We start from the raw sequence: 19,156 nt of genomic DNA on the forward strand, positions 1-19,156 counted from the left end.
GACCACGTCCATTTGCTTCAAGATACCCGTCTCCTGACATTTTAGAGCGTGTTCCCGCCTCCGTTGGCTTCCTTTCTTCCCTCCGCTCTGCGAAAAACGTACTGTCTCCTCGCCTCTCGCTCGCTCTTTTCTTCTCTTTTTGGGCTTGCCTCCGTTACCTAGAAATCTTGAATTCCCCTGGGTTCGTTGCATACTGCTTGCATTACGGAATCCGGTCTGGGACGTTTGCACAATCCCCGGAACCAATTTGGGGTTTTGCTCTGGTTTTTCTAGACAACCCGGAGCAAAACGTGGTGACGATGTCTGGTTCCCTTCCCAAGTGGTCCCTGTTGAGTTGCTCTGCGGGTTCAAGCCTTGTTTTGCAAGCGTTACTTGCACCTGCAGCAGGGATCATCCGACAAAAACCCACAGAAGGTAAGGGTTGGAATTTGGGGCCAGGGGCAGCCCAGAGTATCCCAGCAAATGCAGATGGGCCCTTTGTTTCGGCCACCGACCCTAACTCCATTCCTGGCTCAGAAGGTTTGGGCACTTTTGCAATAGCGAGTGCTGTGCAAATTGCAGATTTTCGGTCCCTTTTGTGGAGCTTTACTTGGGGATGGCTAGCGACACACAACCTGCGCCAGGCCTGTGACGCTTTGTAACCCTCTTTCTTCCCCTTTCCCCCCTTCCGCCGATTCTCTTTTTCTGTGGACAGCTGTTTCTGGAAGGAGGAAAAGGGGTTTTCGGATGCCACCTTGCAAAGGAGACAAAGCTGACCCGAAACAACGCAGTGCCATCATTGCAGCCCCTCTGCCGGCCGGTGGAAGAGACCACGGATCTACTCTGGGCGTCCTCCGGGAACAACCAACGTCTTTCCCCAATATCCCCCTTGTTTTTCTGGACTGTGGAAGATGGGACGAGAGAGTGGACAAATTGTGGCTCCACTCTTCTCTTTTGTGACCACTGGTCCCCCAATCTCCCAACGTACGGACAATCTTTCACTCCCAAAACATGCCAGAAGTGCTCGCCAAATGCACAGAAACTCATACTTCTTCAAATAAATAAATAATAATAAATGGTTTATTTGTATACCGCCCTTCCAAAGATCAGGGCGGTTCACAACAGTTAAAATTACATAAAATTCCAATATACAATGTTAAAATACAAAACAGTACAAAAAGAAAAAGAACAACAAATGCCCCCGGGTTAGCAAACCATTGCCTGTGCGGCGGGGGGGCCTATGAGGACTAATCGGGGAAATACCTCCATTTCCCTTTGCGGTCCCTCTCAAAATGGTGACAGTAAAATGAAGTGACATCCTGGCGCCATTTTGAGAAGAACCATAGAGGAAAATGGAAAGTCCACCCTCCTCCAAGGCAGCAGCACCTTTGCACCGTCAGGCAGTTCAAACCCACAGACAAGCAAGGAAATAAATGCAAGGCAGAAAGACCAACGCAGTGGAAAGGAGATTTACAAATGTGTATTTTAGAGGGTTAAGAGCAAATAGCCGGCAAAAGTGTGGACATAGGGGAGGACGATGGGAAGGCAATCCAGCCGGCCGAAACAAGGAAGGAAGGGTGGGGAAATGGAGGAAGGAGGAAGGGTTGCTCCATTTGGAGATGGCACAGACCCACAAGTGTGGTTGCGGGAGAGGCCCCCCTGCTCACAACTGAAGATGCTTCAGGTGCTGTTGGAAAATTTCCTCCGCTCTCTGTAGGTACTCGGCCGTCTTTTTCTTAACTGCTTCCCGGCAAGCCATGTTTGGGTCCCCTGAAGGCAAAAAGGTATTACAAGCCCATGTTGTGACTTTGATTCCATCCATCCATCCATCCCTTTATTTATATCCTGCCTTTCACCCAAACTAGGACTCAAGGCAGATGACAAAAGAAACAGTTACAACAAACACACATAAAAGCTTCATGTAGTGATGCATTTGGAACATTTAGTAATAAATAAAAATGGGGGGAAATGCGGTGTCAAACTGCATTAATTCGAGATGCCAGGAAGCCAAAGGAGCAACCCTTGCTTACCTTGCATTCCCTGGAGGAGTAAGTCAACTCCGCTACGGTACCCACAGAAAGCCTCCTTGTAGTCCTAGGCCGCTTCGCTTTCCAAGGCTTTCCGGATGCGTTGGGTGGCCAGGCGAAGATACCCGCTGGGATCTGATTCAACTGTTTCCAGGGATGGTTCCGGTCCGTGATCCGAAACGGAAAGGCCGGCCAGCTCTTCGCCGTCAGAACAGGTGGCAACATCTGAGTCTAAGTGACAATGAAAAGAAGCCCAATGGGAAAACCACTGTTTCACGCTGGTGAAAAATAACTCCAGGGCCCTGTATGTATGGGCCAAATAAAAAGTCCTATTATTATTATTATTATTATTATTATTATTAACAATTATTTATAGAGCGCTGTAAAGTTTTGCATAGCGCTTTACATAGCAAGGGTCAAATAAAATGAGGAAATAAAAACCTGCCAAGAGGTGTACAATCCAAAACAACCACAGCATTACATGATTAAAATATCTCTAAAATAATACTAACTGGTATACAATAAAAACAAAGTAAGCAAGGGAACAAGAGTAGGGACTTTAAACATACGTGTGGGGGGGTTACCATGAATAAATCGCCATGCAGATATCATAAGTTGTTTAAAAGGCGCAATTGGGGTTCAGGCCTGTGCGCTTTTCCCATCAGTGAATCGTCACAGACGCGTCTTCCATGACCAAAGCGTCCTTGGAGCCGCCCTTTGGTAATAATGGGATCTTCCGTTATGTGCTCCATGATGCTTTGGTCATGGAAGAAGTGAGCGGGACATGTCTATGACCATTCGCTGATGGGAGAAGCACATGGGCACATGAACCCCGATCGTGCTTTTTTAATGTTTGCATGGCTATTTATTCACAGTAAGTCCTGCGCGTGGTAAAGTCCTATGTCAGGGCAGCTACGGGGGAAGAATACTCTGCGCCGATGCGGATACAGCCCACGTTTCAATGTGGGTTGTCGTCTTCCCGTATACGGTGAGGTGGCAACCATGGCGCTTACCTTCCTTGGAGAAGGGGTCAAAGAGTGCCAGCTCCTGGACCGACAAGAGGCAGCGTGTGGGCGATCCCACCTCATGCTCCTCTTCTCCCTTCTCCTCTTCCCCGCTGAAGGCGAAGAGGGCATCAAAGGTTTCGTCATCGCACTTGACGGGCAAAGAGGGATGCTCCCCTGTGACGGAGAGGGAGGTCAACAGGATTTTTCACATACACATACATTACTGATGCAGTAACTAAGGATGGCATCTCTCCTCTAGATGCCTGCTTGGCGTCGGTAATGGGCTGGATGAGGGAGAACAAACTCAGTGTGAATCCAGGGAAAACGGAAGTACTGGTGATAGGTTCCCCGGCTCCGGGTGATGAGATTTGTCATCCGGTCCTGAACGGGGTCACGCTCCCCTTGAAGGACTCGGTGCGCAGCTTGGGGGTGCTCCTTGACTCGTCGCTCCAGCTAACACCTCAGGTGGATGCGACGGTCAGGAGTGCTTGCTATCAGCTCCGGCTGATACGCCAGCTGCGCCCTTACCTGGACCGCAGGAACCTTGAAACTGTTGTACATGCTTTAGTAACCTCTCGATTGGATTTCTGCAATGCGCTCTACATGGGGCAACCCTTGTACCAAACCCGGAAGCTGCAAATTGTACAGAATATGGCAGCTAGACTGGTCGCTGGTATTTCCAGGTCGGACCATATAACACCTATTTTAAAAGATCTTCACTGGCTGCCTATTCGCTTCCGAGCTCAATACAAGGTGTTGGTTTTAACCTATAAAGCCCTAAATGGCTTGGGCCCAGGGTACTTGGAGGACCGCCTCTCCCCACATAATCCGCCCCGCACACTTAGATCATCCGGGACAAACCTGTTAGAGGTTCCTAGAGCACATCTTGTAAGGACCTCACAGAGGGCTTTTACCATCGTTGCCCCATCTTCCTGGAATAAGCTCCCCTTAGAGCTTCGCTCTGCCGCCTCATTAGATTCTTTTAAGAAGAATTTAAAAACATACTTATTTAGATTGGCCTTCCCTCTTTAGTTTAATTGATTTTTCTCTGCCCTTGTTTTCTTCCTTTGACTCCGAAATATTGTGATTGATTGTTTGTACCCTGATATGTGTATTTTTTGACTCCTGTTCCTATTCTTTGTAGTAATGTTTTAACTTTTATATTGTAATTTAATTTGTATTGTAAATGCTATTGTAACTGTTTTTAACATTTGTAAGCCGCCTTGATCATTTTTTTTGGAAAGGCGGGGTATAAATAAAAATTTATTATTATTATTATTATCCCCTTGTTTTAAAACCCGAGCAACAGAAAGCCATGGAAGCCATACCTCTCTCATCCGTTTCGGGCAGTAGTCCATCCCACTCCTGGCCTGCTGCCTCCATCATTTCAGTCTGGTCCTGCTTCATATCCAGGAACTCCTGCCCAGAGACAGACCCCAGAGCATCCTCGCTGGCTTCCACGGCTTCTGATGGAACGGGGAGCAAAGGCGGAGGCAGGGACGGCAGGTCAGCGTAACTTTCCGAGGGTCTCTGTCCTTCCCCACCCTACAAGGAAGGAAGCCATAGCAGCATGAGAGATGCAGGTCGCATCTACATTGCAGAATTAATGCAGGTTGACACTACTTTAAGCATACTTTAAGTATGACCCAACGCCTCTTCCCTCTGCGCCTTTGTGCCGCCACCATCCCACCACGTCCCCAAACCAAATACCCGAAAGAATTCCTTAAGCTGAGGACTGTCGTTCAGAGCAGGAATGTGCACCGTGAAGTGTAGCATGACCTCCGCCACTTTGCGCCGCTCCTTGATCACCTCGGGTTCGAAGCGGCCTACCGAGAAATAAAAACACCAAGCACATGTCAAACTGCGCATGGAGGCGCTTCAGCCCTAGAGGTGCCTTCCAATGCTATGATTTTGGAGCAATGGCACCACAAGGCACCCGGCCCCAATGGCACCCCTCACCAAAGACTTGGGCCTTCGGGAAGGAAGGGAATTCCTCCATGCGTTGGAAGAGGTTCCGGTGCGTGTAAGCCAGGTCCGAATGCAGCTTCTTGAAGTCGCTGTAGCGTTTCCAAACCACGAGCTGCAGGCGGAAAAAGAGGCGAGAGAGTAAAGGTGTAGTAAGGGTCCATAGCTGGGGGTCCCTTTCAACAGAACAAGAGCAAAAGGACCCCTAAACACAGCAGGGATGGATCCCCGTCCTTTGAAAGCTGCCCACTCCCAGCCTACAAATCTGGACTACTTCTCCCAGGACTGAGTCAGGCTGCATCTACACTGCAGATATAATGCAGTTTGACACCGCTTTTACTGCCCTGGCTCCATGCTATGGAACTCTGGGACTTTGTTATCCGCTGGGGTTTGGTTCCAGGATTCCCCATGGATGCTCAGGTTCCAATATATAAAATGGGATATTATGATTATTAATATGATTATCATTGTTATTACAGTGGGGCCCCAGTATCCGCTTGGGTTTGGTTCCAGGACATTTGTGGATACCAAAATCTGTGGATGCTCAAGTTCCATTATATATAATGGTGTGGTATTATTATTATTATTATTATTATTAAATATCTCGCAACGTTCCGAATTCTAGAATTAAATGAAAGTGGCGCCAAAGTGCATTAATTCCGCAGTGCAGACGCAGCCGTCGATGGGGACCACAGGAGGCTGGCACAATGTCTGCCCCTCCAGGTTGGACTGCAATAGTCTTGCCATTGACTGCGCTGGCTGGGGATGATGGGAGTTGTAGTCCAGGAATATGTGGAAGGCCCTACATTGCTCCTTGCCCTCAAAGCATGCCACATCATTGTCCCATCTTCCATCCAAGCCATACCTCCTTGACATCTTCCGGATTCGCCTTGGAGACAAACTGCGAAGGAAGAAGGAAATGGGAAATGGTACAAAAATGAGATTTTCCCCACAAATAACCCCATACAAATCCATTTGTTGCAATGTATTTTAATGTAGTCAAGGATGTGTATAATCACATGCTCCATTAACCCAGCACTGCCACATCCCTGGGACTCTGCACATGCCCAGAGCATCCCTTTGATTCCCACTGACTGACATCCTTTGCAAACTCATTTCCACTCACTGTACCACATGCCATCAGGTCTCTTTGCACATGCTCAGAGGCATGCGCTCCTTTCTTTGCATTGGCACTCTCCATAAACCCTTCGCCACAATCATCCCCATCACATATGTTTGGGACTCTGCACATGCCCAGAGGCACAGCTTCGTCCATGCTTATCCACATGCTCTGCCAACCCACCATTGTTACCTCTCTCCCATTTCGCTGGGTCCACTCTGCACATGCCTAGAGACACCAGTTTGCTTCCCTTGTTATTGGCATGCTTCACAGACCCACTGCCACTCATTTAATCTCATATGGCTAGGACTCTGCACATGCCCAGAGGCATGGGTTTAGATCTGCTAACGCACTCCATTAATCAACTGCTATGACTTCTCTCCTTATTCTTTATGCTTAGGACTCTGCACATGCCCAGAGGCACTGGTGCATCTCTCCTTATTCATAACCTCCATTAATCAATTGTTTTGACCCCCCTCTCTCTATTCTTTATGCTTGGGACTCTGCACATGCCTAGAGGCACTGGTGTGTCTCTGCTTCTTCAGTCTCCATTACTCAATTGCTGTGACCTCTCTTCTCTATTCTTTATGGTAGGGACTCTGCACATGCTCAGAGGCACTGGTGCATCTGTGCTTATTCACAATCCCCATTAATCAATTACAATCTTTATCCTTTACCCTTGGGACTCTACAATACATATTAAATATTCCATATTGATTCTACATTGTTTTAATGTTTGTTTGTTATAAATTGCCCAGAGATTTTTCTGGTATAGGATGGCATATGCATATCAAAAACAAAACTGGAGGCTGAAAAACGGATCAACAGGGCTTTTCTGGCTTTTCTGCTGTGGTCATCTTTGGGCTGCCTTACCTGGATTTTAACTTTCTTTCTGGCTTTTTCCAGATCACCAACTTCTCCTGAAGAATTCAACTTGTGGTCCAAGATATTTTTATCTGATTCAACTCTTTCTTTCTGTTCCAGCTAGGGATTCTGATATGAGTTGTTGCCCTATAAGGTTTATAAACAACAGCTTTATTGCTTGTTTTGTACAGATCTGTTAGCCTGATTCTTTGACTGGATCCATATGCAGAAATAATCCAGTTTGACACCACTTTAACTGTCATGGCTAAATGCTATGGAATTTTGGCAACTGTAGTTTTACGAGATATTTAGCCTTCTCTGTCAGAGAGCTCTGGTGCCACAACAAACTATAAATCCCAGGGTTCCGTAGCATTGAGCCATGAGAGCTAAAGTAGTGTCAAAGTAGATTATTTCTGGAGTGCAAATACAATCTTTGTGTCATGCTTCATTGGTAGCTCCTCTAACTAGCTCTCCTTAGCTATGTTATATTTGCAGTCTGGAGGGCCTTGTCTTCCCATCTCCTTCTTATCTTATCCTAGCATTCCTTTATATCTGTTTACTTTGATTCTGCCATTCCTTCCTTCCTTGGTTAGGTATTTATCTCCCTAATTAGTCATTGCTTAAGTTGTAGAATAAAGTGGAAGCTTTTATTGACCTCTGAATGGCTATATATGAATTTAGCTATCTAGCTGAGCACGTACAAAGCAATATACATTGAAGGCAGAGGTTCTGCTCTTGCAGGGAGGCCTAATCCAACGTTGAACACTTTGCTTTTTAAACTTTTATATTAAAGAGGTTTTTAGCTGTACTTTGTTTTTAATCTGATATGAGTTGCTTTGAGTCCCATACTAGGAGAAAGGTATGATATGAATAAAATAAAATTGATAGCTGTTCTCCAGAACCATTCAAATGGTTCCTTAAAAGGATTCATTGGCAAAATAAAGTACAGTACTGATTTTGAGATAAAATAATGTGTTAAGTATTATCTTGTAGAGCTGAGTAGTATCTTAGCTGCCACTATAAATGCTTCTTACCTTCCACTACAACAACTAGTAACCATTCCTTTGCCAATGTCAGGCATTTGGGGTTATAAACATGGTGACTAGCTGGTGTAGAGCACTGTCATAGCTTCTATTCAGAAGCACCACTTCTGCTCATCAGATAAATCAGTCTGATCTACTGTGAGATGCAGAGTTGGATAGCTGAATTAGTGGTAGTAGCCGTAGCAGCATGGAGGAAGTCAACTGTAGTGACACCACCATAATAGAGGGGTGGGCACTGGTGGTAGGCCTATGGAAAAAGACCCCCTGAAGTATGATGCCAATCCTGAGGATAGGCAGGGTATGCCTACATAGACCTCATCTTGCACTGATGGTGTGCTCCAAAAAAGAGTGCTTTTGTTCTACCCCAACAGGGCATTCCTGTTATGCCCTAACTTGTAATAGTTTTATACTGATCTATACCTGGTCAAGCCCTACTCCTTGTGTGGGTGTTGTTGTCTCTTACAGATCCCCTTGATCTGTTTTTCCCCCTCCTCAGCTTCCTGCTTCCCCCTCTTTCTGCTTTCTGAAAAGCCTCCCTTTTTCTCTCTCATCCTACCACTCATCCTTCTGATCTTTCTCCCACTCATCTTTCCATTCTTTATCTCTCTTTTTAGTTACTGTTACTAGGCTCCACAATAAAGTTTACTTTCTGTGTACCTCAGTGGTGGGATGTGAGCAGGGTGACCAGATGTCATAACTGCAAAGGAGGACAAGGCACCGCAAAATGTAGGACATTCAAGAAAAATCTGGGTCATTACCAAATAAAAGCTAAAAACACTCATGTAAATATAAATTCCTGCTTCTTAGTCATTCTCAAAATGGAAGTCATTTTGAAATTCCTCCTGGAGAGAAGGTTGAAATAATAATAATAATAATAATAATAATAATAATAATAATAATAATTTATATTCTGCTTAATTTCTAGGAATCCAAGCGGATTACAACAGTAAGGCAAAATACAGTTAAAAGAGAATACATTAAAAATTCCAAGATCCCCATCCCTCCCCCAGTCATAAAAACATAATTAAATGCTAAAAGGAGATTAAACCAAGAAAAGAAGTTAAAATCATTAATATACAATAACAATTAAAATGAAATAAGAGTTTCAAGCGGGGTCTGGGTAGAATAAAGTTAACGATGGGGAGAATGAGAGAAAAAGGAGGACATGTCCTGGGGAACAAGGATGTCTGGTCACCCTGGATGTAAGTTGCATGTCCGGAAAGGCATTTAGCTAAACACAAAGTTATGCTGAGGACAGAATATCTGGCTCAAACCTGGAATACTTGTCTTCATAACCACAAATGATTTTATAGCAATAGCAAGTACATTTCTATACTGCTTATCAATGCACTTAAGCACTCCCTAAGCAGTTTACAAAGTGTAAGCTAATTGCCCCCAACAACCTGGGTACTCATTTTAGGAACCTTGGAAGGATGCAAGGATGCAAGCCTGAGTCGAGCTTGAGCCCTTTCACTGGTATTGAACTCGCAACCTTATGGTTTTGAGTGAGTGGCTGCAGTACAGGCATTTAACCACATGCCCAGTGAGAGCTTCTGGTTTCCTTCTAAAGTAGCAATGGGAATCATGCAGTCCTCCAGCTGTTCTTGGACTGCAACTGCCATTAAATAATAATAATAATAATAATAATAATAATAATAATAAATTATTTATTTATAGCCTGCCCAATCACAAAGAATCCGGGTGGGTTACAGGAATAATAGTGTATACAGAATAAAATTAAAAATTCAACATTAGCCCCTTTCCAATCCCCAATTCCCCTCTCTCCCTCCATGATGGGAGATGGCAATTTTTGCCATGGAGGGAGGGCTCAGTCTCTTAAGGGTGGTCCTGATGTTGTTGGGCCCACCGCTTCTCCCCCTCCATGATGGGAGATGGTAGTTGTTATTTCTCATTAGGGATGCTGGGAGTCGTAGTTTATTTATTGGTTTGCTTATTTATCTATATCTTTCTTTTCTCCCAATATGGGACCTGAGGCAGCTTGTAATATAAATTAAAACCAAATAAAATTAAAGTAATGGATAATGTAAAAGCTGAAAATCAATTAAATAAATAAATTATATTAAAAACGTTAATTTAAAACAGTTAAATTAACACAATCAATAATATCTGGAAGGATATACACTTCCCAATCCTGGTCTAATGGGAAATAATTTTTATTTCAGAGGCTTCCAGTGAGCATGAGTGAGCAACAATAAAGTCTTTTGAACATTTTAAAATAACTATATAGAATAAAAATTTTAATATAGTTGTAAAGAAAACACTGTTCATTCCCACAGATTGTCTGGCACTGTAGGTTGGGAGCTTTCCTTGTCTGTTTGTGTTTATAAATATGATGTGTTTGTTTTTCATTTCCTCTTCATTCATGATTGGCCTGATATACTATCCAATTTCCCATAGTAGGCAAAGGAAAGACACAGGGCAGGAGAGAAGCATCTTAGGCAAGTTAGTGGGCTGCAGAAAATTGGCAACTTGACTGCAGAAATGTCATTGAGGCTGCATAGCATCATGAGAAGGACATTGAAGCTGACTATTATTATATTGGTCCACAATATAATATTCACTGCAGTACATCTTACAGAATATCATGGAGTCACAGAGTTGGAAGAGACCTCAAGGGCCATCCAGTTCAACTCCCCTGCCATGCAGGAACACAGAATCAAAGCACCACTGATAAATGGCCATCCAGCCTCTGTTTAAAACCCTCCAAAGAAGGAGACTCCACAGGGAGCGTGATCCATTGTTGAACAGTTCTTACTGTCAGAAAATTCCTCTTAATGTTGAGGTGGAATCTCTTGACCTCGGAAAAGTATGACCACAGGGGCAGAATATTCTGGTTTTTCAGGATTTTTACACCAAGACCCAGTACATAGCTGTGGGAAAGTCCAGGCTGGCAGTGCCGTTTTCCCGTGGAGGGATGCCACAGCAGCCAAACTGCCCGGGTTCTTTTTGGGTCACCAAGCAGATGTCAAGAGTGCGCCAATGGCGCACTCGTGACATTAGCAACGTGCAGCAACTTGTATATGCTGCACGTCGCTTATGCCAAAATGGTGGTGCCCGTGTGGATGGGACGCCGCTGTTAGGCTGCCGCCGTGTCATGCTAGGGTTAGGGACCGTGCTAGGGTTAGGGACCGGTTTAAATGTAAGTGGGAATGGGATCGTAGACTTGGTCTACTTCCTCAGACACATGGAGTTCATCTGAAGAAGCAGACCAAGTCTACAAATTTCCCTCCTGTACTACCTGAACTGAGAACAGCCACATCTTGACAAAACGCAGGCTTGGGTCATAATTATTTCCCCTCCTGAATGATTGTTAACCTGAGCCAGTGTGGCATAATGGTTTGAGTGTTGGACTCCAACTCTGGAGACCAGGGTTCAGTTCCCAGCTCAGCCGTAAAATTAAACCCACTGGGTGACCTTGGGCAAGTCACAGTCTCTCAGCCTCAGAGGATGGCAATGGCAAACCCACTCTGAAGAAACATGCCAATAAACCCCTGTGATTGGGTCGCCATAAGCCAGAAACCACTTGAAAGCACACAACAACAACCACCACCCATGTAATATAGCTGTAATAAACCGTATGAAATGAATTCATATTTATGTTAGTGTTTTTAGCTTTTGTAAGGTCCTACATTTTCCTTGAATGCTCTACATTTTTGCGGTGCCTTCCTTGGTAGTGACATTGCAAAATAAAAGCAAAACACACTCATATCAATGTAAAGGACATGTCCTGGAAAAGGAGGACACCTGGTCACCCTGAGCTAAAAAAATACTCATATAAATGTAAATCCATGCTTCTTTGCCATGCTCAAAATGGAGGATGTTTTGGAATTCCTCCCAGAATTCCATAGCTTGGAGTCATGTCCTGGAAATGGAGGATGTGTCCTGGAAAAGGAGGACTTCTGGTCACCCTGAGCTAAAAACACTCATATAAATAATGCAAATTTATATACTGTAAATGATTTTTTTTTAAAAAAATGCATATTAAAAAACCCCTCATATATATATATATATGTGTGTGTGTAAATGTATGCTTCTTAGCACTGCTCAAAATGGAGGAGATTTTGGAATGCCTCCTGGAGAGAAATGGAGGACGTGCCTTGGAAAAAGGAGGACGCCTTGTCTGTTACTCTTCCATCCCTCCTGCCGTCCCTTCCGTGATTGGCCTGTAGGGGGAGCCCGAGGGGCGCCCTCCTCTTGCCTCCTCCTTATTTGTCTCGGACGCAGAAGGGAATTCTTTCTCCTCACTCCGCCAAGATGGCCGCCGAGCGGTCGCCATGGCAACCCCCAGTGGAAGTCATCACCAGCGCCATGGAAACCCTCGCCCTGGCATCATCATATAAATATTTTCCTTGAAGAGAGGAGCCTGGGGAGGATGAGGGGGCGAAGTGCTATTTTCTGACGCCGCCTCTCTGAGGAGGAGGAGGACCAGAGGGAGGGAAAGGGAAGAAGGGGGCTGATAAAATTAGCTCAGCCTGTCTCCACTGGGGAGGGTGACTGGATGGGAGACCGAGGCCTGGGAGTGGAGGGGGGGAGAGGAGCCCACCGCCCAAAAGATGGAGGAGGCACCCAGGTAAGAGGAGCTTCAGTGGCTTGGCACCTGGGCTGCATCCACACTGCAAGGATAATCCGGTTTGAAAGCGCTTTAAGTAAGTGCCATGGCTCCAGGCTATGGAATTCTGGGAAGGGTCGTTTGTTGTGGCACCAGAGGTGCCACACCGGATTATCCTTGCAGTGTGGCAGGGTGGCTCCTAAAAGCTGACCAAATACATTTTGCAAGCTTTTGAAGCTCCACTGGTTTCTTCATCAGGGAAAGATGCTTTAAAAACCATACAGGAGAAAGAAAGAAAGAAAGAAAGAAAGAAAGAAAGAAAGAAAGAAGAGATTATGACCACGCAGGAGTTTATCACTCAGGGGCTAATTTCGGCATTAAAGAGAGATCACAGCACTTTTAAAGGGAAAATGGCGAGTGGCCACGCGAATGATGATCGCACACAATCACACAAATAAAATGGTATCGGAAAACGGCTTGTCGCTGAAATCCCAGAAGTTAAAAAAGATGTGTGTTAATGCTTCTTTGCGACCGCTTTCATGCGGGTTTTGTGCGTTGTGTGAAAATTATGTGATTTTCCCCCGGGATATTCACAGGATAAACTCCCAATCTCTATCGTGTGATAAACTCCACAGATCTGCATTTCTGTCAAGACTGTGATTGTTCTCAGTTCAGGTGGTTTGTGGTTGTTGTTGTTGTGTGCCTTCAAGTCGTTTCCAACTTACAGCGACTCTTATGGTGAGCCTTTCATGGGGTTTTCTTGGCAAGATTGATTCAGAGGAAGTTTGCCATTGCCTCCCCTGAGGCTGAGAGAGTGTGACTTGGCCAAAGTCATCCAGTGGGTTTCTATGGTGGAGCTGGGAATAAAAGCCTGGTCTCCCAGTGTCGTTGTTGTTGTGTGCCTTCAAGTCACTTACAATGTACGGTTACCCTAAGGCCAGGGGCTTTTCTTGGCAACATTTGTTTGCCATTGCCTTCCCCTGAGGTTGAGAGAGTGTGGCTTGCCCAAGGTCTCCCAGTGGGTTTCATGACCAAGTTGGGAATCAAACCTTGGTCTCCAGAGTCCAATACTCAAACTACTATGGGGTTTATCACACAGGGGAAATCCTGTGCAAAAACGGGATTTAGAAGCTGGAAAAAGACCACAAAAGTGGGTTATTTTCACACACACCGTTGTTAAAGTGGTGTTAACCCAAACGGAAAGTAGACAAAAGCCACTCCTTTTTATTTTTGGGATTTTCAGAGAGTAAAAAGGAGCAGCTTTTGTCTACTTCCCAGCTACTTTCCGTTTGTGTTAACACCACTTTAACGACGATGTCATGTGAAAACCAACCCGCTTTTCGGCTTTTCCCCAATTTAAACTCCCATTTATGCATGGGATTCCCCCCGTGTGATAAACCCCTAAGCCACTCTGGTTCAAAAGTTTAGGGGAAATCATGCAGACAACCTCCTTCTGGCCATGTGGGTACTTCATCTTTGCTTGATGAAGAAGCCAGTGGAGCTTCGAAAGCATGCAACTTTTGTGCATTTTGGTTAGTCCAATAATTTGGGCTGCAATTGTGCTTTGCTACATGGCCAACGTAGCTACCTCAAATGTGTTCTTGTGAAAGTTATTTGCTTTCCTTCCCTCAGTTGTGCTGCAGTGTAAAGGGTGTAGAAAGCCACTGCCCAGGTGACAACATCCCTTTCGTGGATGGCATTCATTTAGTCACCTGTGAGCCTCAAGTAGATCAGCATCAGCTTGAGCATGTTTAGGGAGTGTCACCCATGGACTCAGCACCTGGCCCACAACAGCTATGGCAAATCCCTGCCCCAAAAGGCTTATAGGGTAAAATGATAAATTGGAAACAACAGAGGAAAGTAGGGAGGATGGAGGCAGGGTTTAAGAGGGGGCAAATGCTTGATTTTTTAGATTGTAAGCCTCAGAGCAGGGAACCATCTTATTAAAAATAATAATTGTAAGCCGCTCTGATAGCCTTTAGGGCTGAAGCGCAGGGTATAAATACCATAATAAATAAAAATAAAATAAATGATCATTTCATTTACTCTGACTACTATAATCTTGGGGACTGTTCAAAGACAGAGCTGTGTTACTCTGGAAAAACAGTAAGCAAAGGGATCTTATAGCACTTTTGACACCAGCTGAAATAAAGAAGCTGTTAGCATGAGCATTCATAGACTTGAGCCTATTTCCTCAGATGCATGTAGGCTCGAGTCAACGAAAGCTCATGCTACCAGCTTCTTTGTTTCAGTCGGTCTCAAAGGTGCTACAAGATCTCCTTGCATACTTGTGGACTATGAGAATGAAGCACAGGTTTCCCAGAAAAGATGAGGTTTGAGGAAAGACTTCAAGAAAATATGGGGAATGGTTGCAAGGAGAAATTCTAACAGGCAGTTCCAGAGGTAAGGAGTTGCAAACATTTGTAAAGAATAGATTTGTGGCTGTTTATGGTTCTTTGCTAGAGAGGGAATTTGCGAGGGGGGGGATGTTTTCAGGGTATACATTTAGTTTAGAGGAGTGTGTGCATGCAGCAATAATGTGTGCAAGTGACAGACGCAGTGATCTGCACATTAGTTGCACATTAGTTCTGGCTGCATATTGGTTCCTGATCTGAAGTGTCATCAGTTTTGGGAATTTTGTAATCATCCAGTTTTGACATGGAATATCTCGGCATAAATTACAGGTCAACAAAAGACTCATCATACTTTTTGCTTATGATGCTCAGAATGTCTTTTAGTGTGGAATGTATGCCATGTTTTTCCTTCAGCGTACAATCCCACCCTAATTTATCATTGTGAAAACGGCACTGCAGGACCTTTGGGTGAATATTGTTTCTTTTCTGAGACTCAGTTCCTCTCTGTAGAATGGGTTTATCAACATCACTCTTTGTAGCCATTTATGAGGAGGAATAAGAACTGAATTGGAAAACTATGGTTTTTCACCCAAGTAGTGCCTGAGGTGCACTCATAAAAGATAACATTTGAGTACTGTCACCCTTTATAAGATTACAAATACAGCAGGACCTTGGTGTTCTCTGGGGTTTGGTTCCAGGACCTCTCACTGATACTAAAATCCGTGGATGCTCCAATCCCATTATATACAATGGTGTAGTAAAATTGTCTCCCTTATATAAAATGGCAAAATCAAGGTTTGTTTTATTTTCAAGCTGTGGATGGTTGCATTTGTGGATGCAAAATCTGGGGATATGGAGGGCTGTCTGTAGTAACATGTAATTTTAATAAACAAGAATGTATTTAAATAATTAAATGCTGATGGCTAAATATAAATAACATGAATAAATATGCACATATTTATCCATGAGCAACAATGTAGAGAAGTGCAATGGAAATTTGCCTTATGCAAGATGAGGCACAGTTATAGAATGAACAACAGTGACAGTCACTACACATTCCTATCTATGTATGTCTTCTGAGAAATACGTTTCATTGAATTTGGTGAATCCAAATCCCAGATAGTAATCTTCTCAAATCTGGCACCCTCCAGATGTATTGTAGAACACCCCCAAAAACATGTTGCCCGTGGATGATGGGAATTTTACTGTATCTGAAGGTCATTACATAGATGAAGTCTGGTGTACAAGATCACAGATTTCACATGTTATTGATAAACAACTTCAGATTCAGTCATGTCAATTGGAAGGAAACTGCTTCAGAGATTTCATCATCATTTGTCTTCTAGTAATAATAACTAAGACCAACCATTTTTATTGTCAGTTTTGCACGCTATGAACAACTTTTCAAAATACTGTACACTAGTTTTGTAATCTGCTATCACTACAAGTATATCACTGGGGTATTTGGGTTTCATGAAACTGTTACACATCTGCATCTGCTTTGGTGGAGGAGATGCATATTTGCCTATTAATATTGGGTGTTCTGGAAAGATTTGTATAGAGGAGGTTTTCCATTGCCTTCCTCTGAGGCTGAGAGCATGTGATTTGCATAACTTATTCCAGTGGATTTCCAAAGCCAAGTGAAAATTTCAGCCTTGGTTTGCCAGAGTCCTAGTCCAACCCTCACAGCACTACACTGGCTCTCTTTTAACAGATCATTTACCTTATTACATTTGATAGGTGATAGATGGCTTTGAGCAGCCCTGTTTGGATGGTGGCCTAGGAGGCTGGTCCTCCCAGACTGGTCTATCAATGGATCTGGATAGATGAGTGCATGGATGGACAGACAGATGGACGGACAGACAGACAGGAAAACAGGCAGGCAGGCAGATAGATGATTGTAGTAAACAACACTCTCATCCATTTGTTTTCCTTGATATTATTACTACTGCCCATAGCTGGTATTATTTGCTTTCAGGGCCTGCCTGTGGCACTATGCAGCCTGAGGCAAAGGATACGAAACCAGTTGGATCAGCAGCTGAAACTGCAACATACTGGGCAGTAGTGGCATCACTAGTGTGTGTGTGCAGACCACACTGGGTGACACCTCAGAGGGGGTTGTCACCAGTGGGGTGGTATACCTGGAGGGACTGGCACAGCTACTGGGCAAGCAAGAAGTACAACCCTGAAGGCTTTTGACAAGGGGTGCCTTCGGGGTCTGGCATGGCTGCAGCTGCGCCAGATCCTGAAGGCATTTGTGGGGTGAGGTTGCCTCAGCAGTAGTTTGGGCAGGCGACAGGGCGGAAGGCAAGATAGTTTGCCTCCCCCTTGCACCAGGTGACACCCACCTGAGCAACTCCACTGCTGGGCAGCCTAGGGCAACAGGCCAATGTAAAGGATGCACAACAGATAAGGAAGCACTCGTCTGAGCCTGCAAGATGGGAGAATGGATGGGGACTCAATCAGGTGGAATGGCAAAGGGAACTGCTGCTGCCCCTCAGCATCTTTGACCTGGAGCTTTCAGCTCAGCTAAATTTTAAACAGAACATGTATAAGAAATGGAAAAATGGGGAAATCACCAATAAGGAATTCAAACAAATAGCTAGCAAGTGTAGAGATAAGGTCAGAAAAGCTAAAGCACAGAATGAACTCAGGCTTGCTAGAGAGGTTAAGAACAACAAAAAGGGCTTTTATGGATATGTCCGCAGCAAAAGGAAGAAGAAGGAAATGGCCGACCACTGCGTGGAGAAGATGGCAAAATGCTAACAGGACAGAGAAAAGGCAGAATTACTCAATACTTTCTTTGCCTCAGTCTTCTCAGAAAAGGCAAAGGGAACTCAACCTGAGGATAAAGGAGCAGAGGACAGAATAGGGGAATTTCAGCACAAAATAAGTAAAGAGATAGTACAGGAATTCCTTGTTAATCTAAATGAATTTAAGTCGCCAGGACCAGATGAACTACATCCAAGGGTATTAAAAGAACTGGCAAATGTAATATCGGAGCCATTGGCAATAATCTTTGAAAACTCCTGGAGAACAGGAGAGATCCCAGCAGACTGGAGGAGGGCAAACGTTGTCCCCATCTTCAAAAAGGGGAAAAAAGAGGATCCCAACAATTGTTGTCCAGTTAGTCTGACATCAATACCAGGAAAGATTCTAGAGCAGATCATTATAAACAGAGAGTCTGTGAACATCTAGAAAGCAATGCCATAATCACAAAAAGTCAACACCGGTTTTAGAGAAAGAAGTCATGCCAGACAAATCTGATCTCTTTCTTTGATAAAATTACCAGCTTGGTAGATGAAGGGAATGCTGTGGATATAGTATCTCTTGATTTCAGTAAGGCCTTTGACAGGGTTCCCCATGACATTCTTGCAAACAAGCTTGTAAAATGTGGGCTAGACAAGGCAACTGTTACGTGGATTTGTAATTGGTTGACCAGCTGAACCCAAAGGGTGCTCAACAATGGCACCTTTTCATCCTGGAGAGAAGTAACCAGTGGTGTTCCACAGGGCTCTGTCCTGGGCCCAGTACCGTTCAACATCTTTATCAATGACTTGGAGGAAAAAATTGGGGGAATACTTATCAAATTTGCAGATGACACCAAATTAGGAGGAATAGCTAATGCTCCAGAGGACAGGATCAAAATTCAAAATAACCTGAATAAACTAGAAAGCTGGGCCACAGCTAACAAAATGAACTTCAACAGGGAGAAATGTAAGGTACTGCACTTAGGGCGAAAAAATGAAATGCACAGATATAGGATGGGGGACACCTGGCTTAAAGAGACAACATGTGAAAGGGATCTAGGAGTCCAAGTAGACCACAAGTTGAACATGAGTCAACAGTGCGATGCGGCAGCTAACAAGGCCAATGCGATTTTAGGCTGCATCAATAGAAGTATAGTGTCTAGATCAAGGGAAGTAATAGTGCCACTATATTTTGCTCTGGTCAGGCCCCACCTGGAATATTGTGTCCAGTTCTGGGCGCCACAATTCAAAAAGGACATTGAGAAACTGGAGCGTGTCCAAAGGAGGGCGACTAAAATGGTGAAGGGTCTGGAAACCTTGCCCTACAAGGAACGCCTTAGGGAGCTGGGGATGTTTAGCCTGGAGAAAAGAAGGTTAAGAGGTGATATGATAGCTCTGTTTAAATAATTGAAGGGATGTCATATTGAGGAGGGAGCAAACTTGTTTTCTGCTGCTCCAGACAACAGGATCCGGAGCA

General features: G+C 44.4%; 1 protein-coding gene and 1 pseudogene across 3 annotated transcripts in view; both read right to left on the reverse strand.

Annotated features, from left to right (window-relative positions):
- The window catches only part of LOC149318317 (uncharacterized), a 98,737-nt gene that overhangs the window by 8,276 nt on the left and 71,305 nt on the right, over nucleotides 1-19,156 (reverse strand). Inside the window, exon 1 of one of the 2 annotated variants that reach the window (XR_016280018.1) lies at nucleotides 6,972-7,105. The exons of the other annotated variant lie outside the window; for it this stretch is intronic. The gene's annotated coding sequence lies outside the window, so the exon portion shown is untranslated. Of the gene's footprint in view, nucleotides 1-6,971; nucleotides 7,106-19,156 lie in introns of those variants that run through there. 2 annotated transcript variants of the gene reach the window in all.
- LOC149318319 (sorting nexin-15-like) lies at nucleotides 1,251-6,254 on the reverse strand (annotated as a pseudogene). Its single transcript, XR_016280296.1, has 8 exons — nucleotides 6,105-6,254; nucleotides 5,844-5,897; nucleotides 4,973-5,093; nucleotides 4,724-4,839; nucleotides 4,342-4,558; nucleotides 3,020-3,187; nucleotides 2,010-2,237; nucleotides 1,251-1,749 (listed from the first exon to the last, which is right to left on the reverse strand). The product of XR_016280296.1 is annotated as a sorting nexin-15-like (transcript).

Source organism: Sceloporus occidentalis, unplaced genomic scaffold, assembly GCF_023333645.1.
Source record: "Sceloporus occidentalis isolate IW3139 unplaced genomic scaffold, rSceOcc1.0.p SCAF_2, whole genome shotgun sequence".
In the NCBI taxonomy this organism is placed as follows: Eukaryota; Metazoa; Chordata; class Lepidosauria; order Squamata; family Phrynosomatidae; genus Sceloporus; species Sceloporus occidentalis.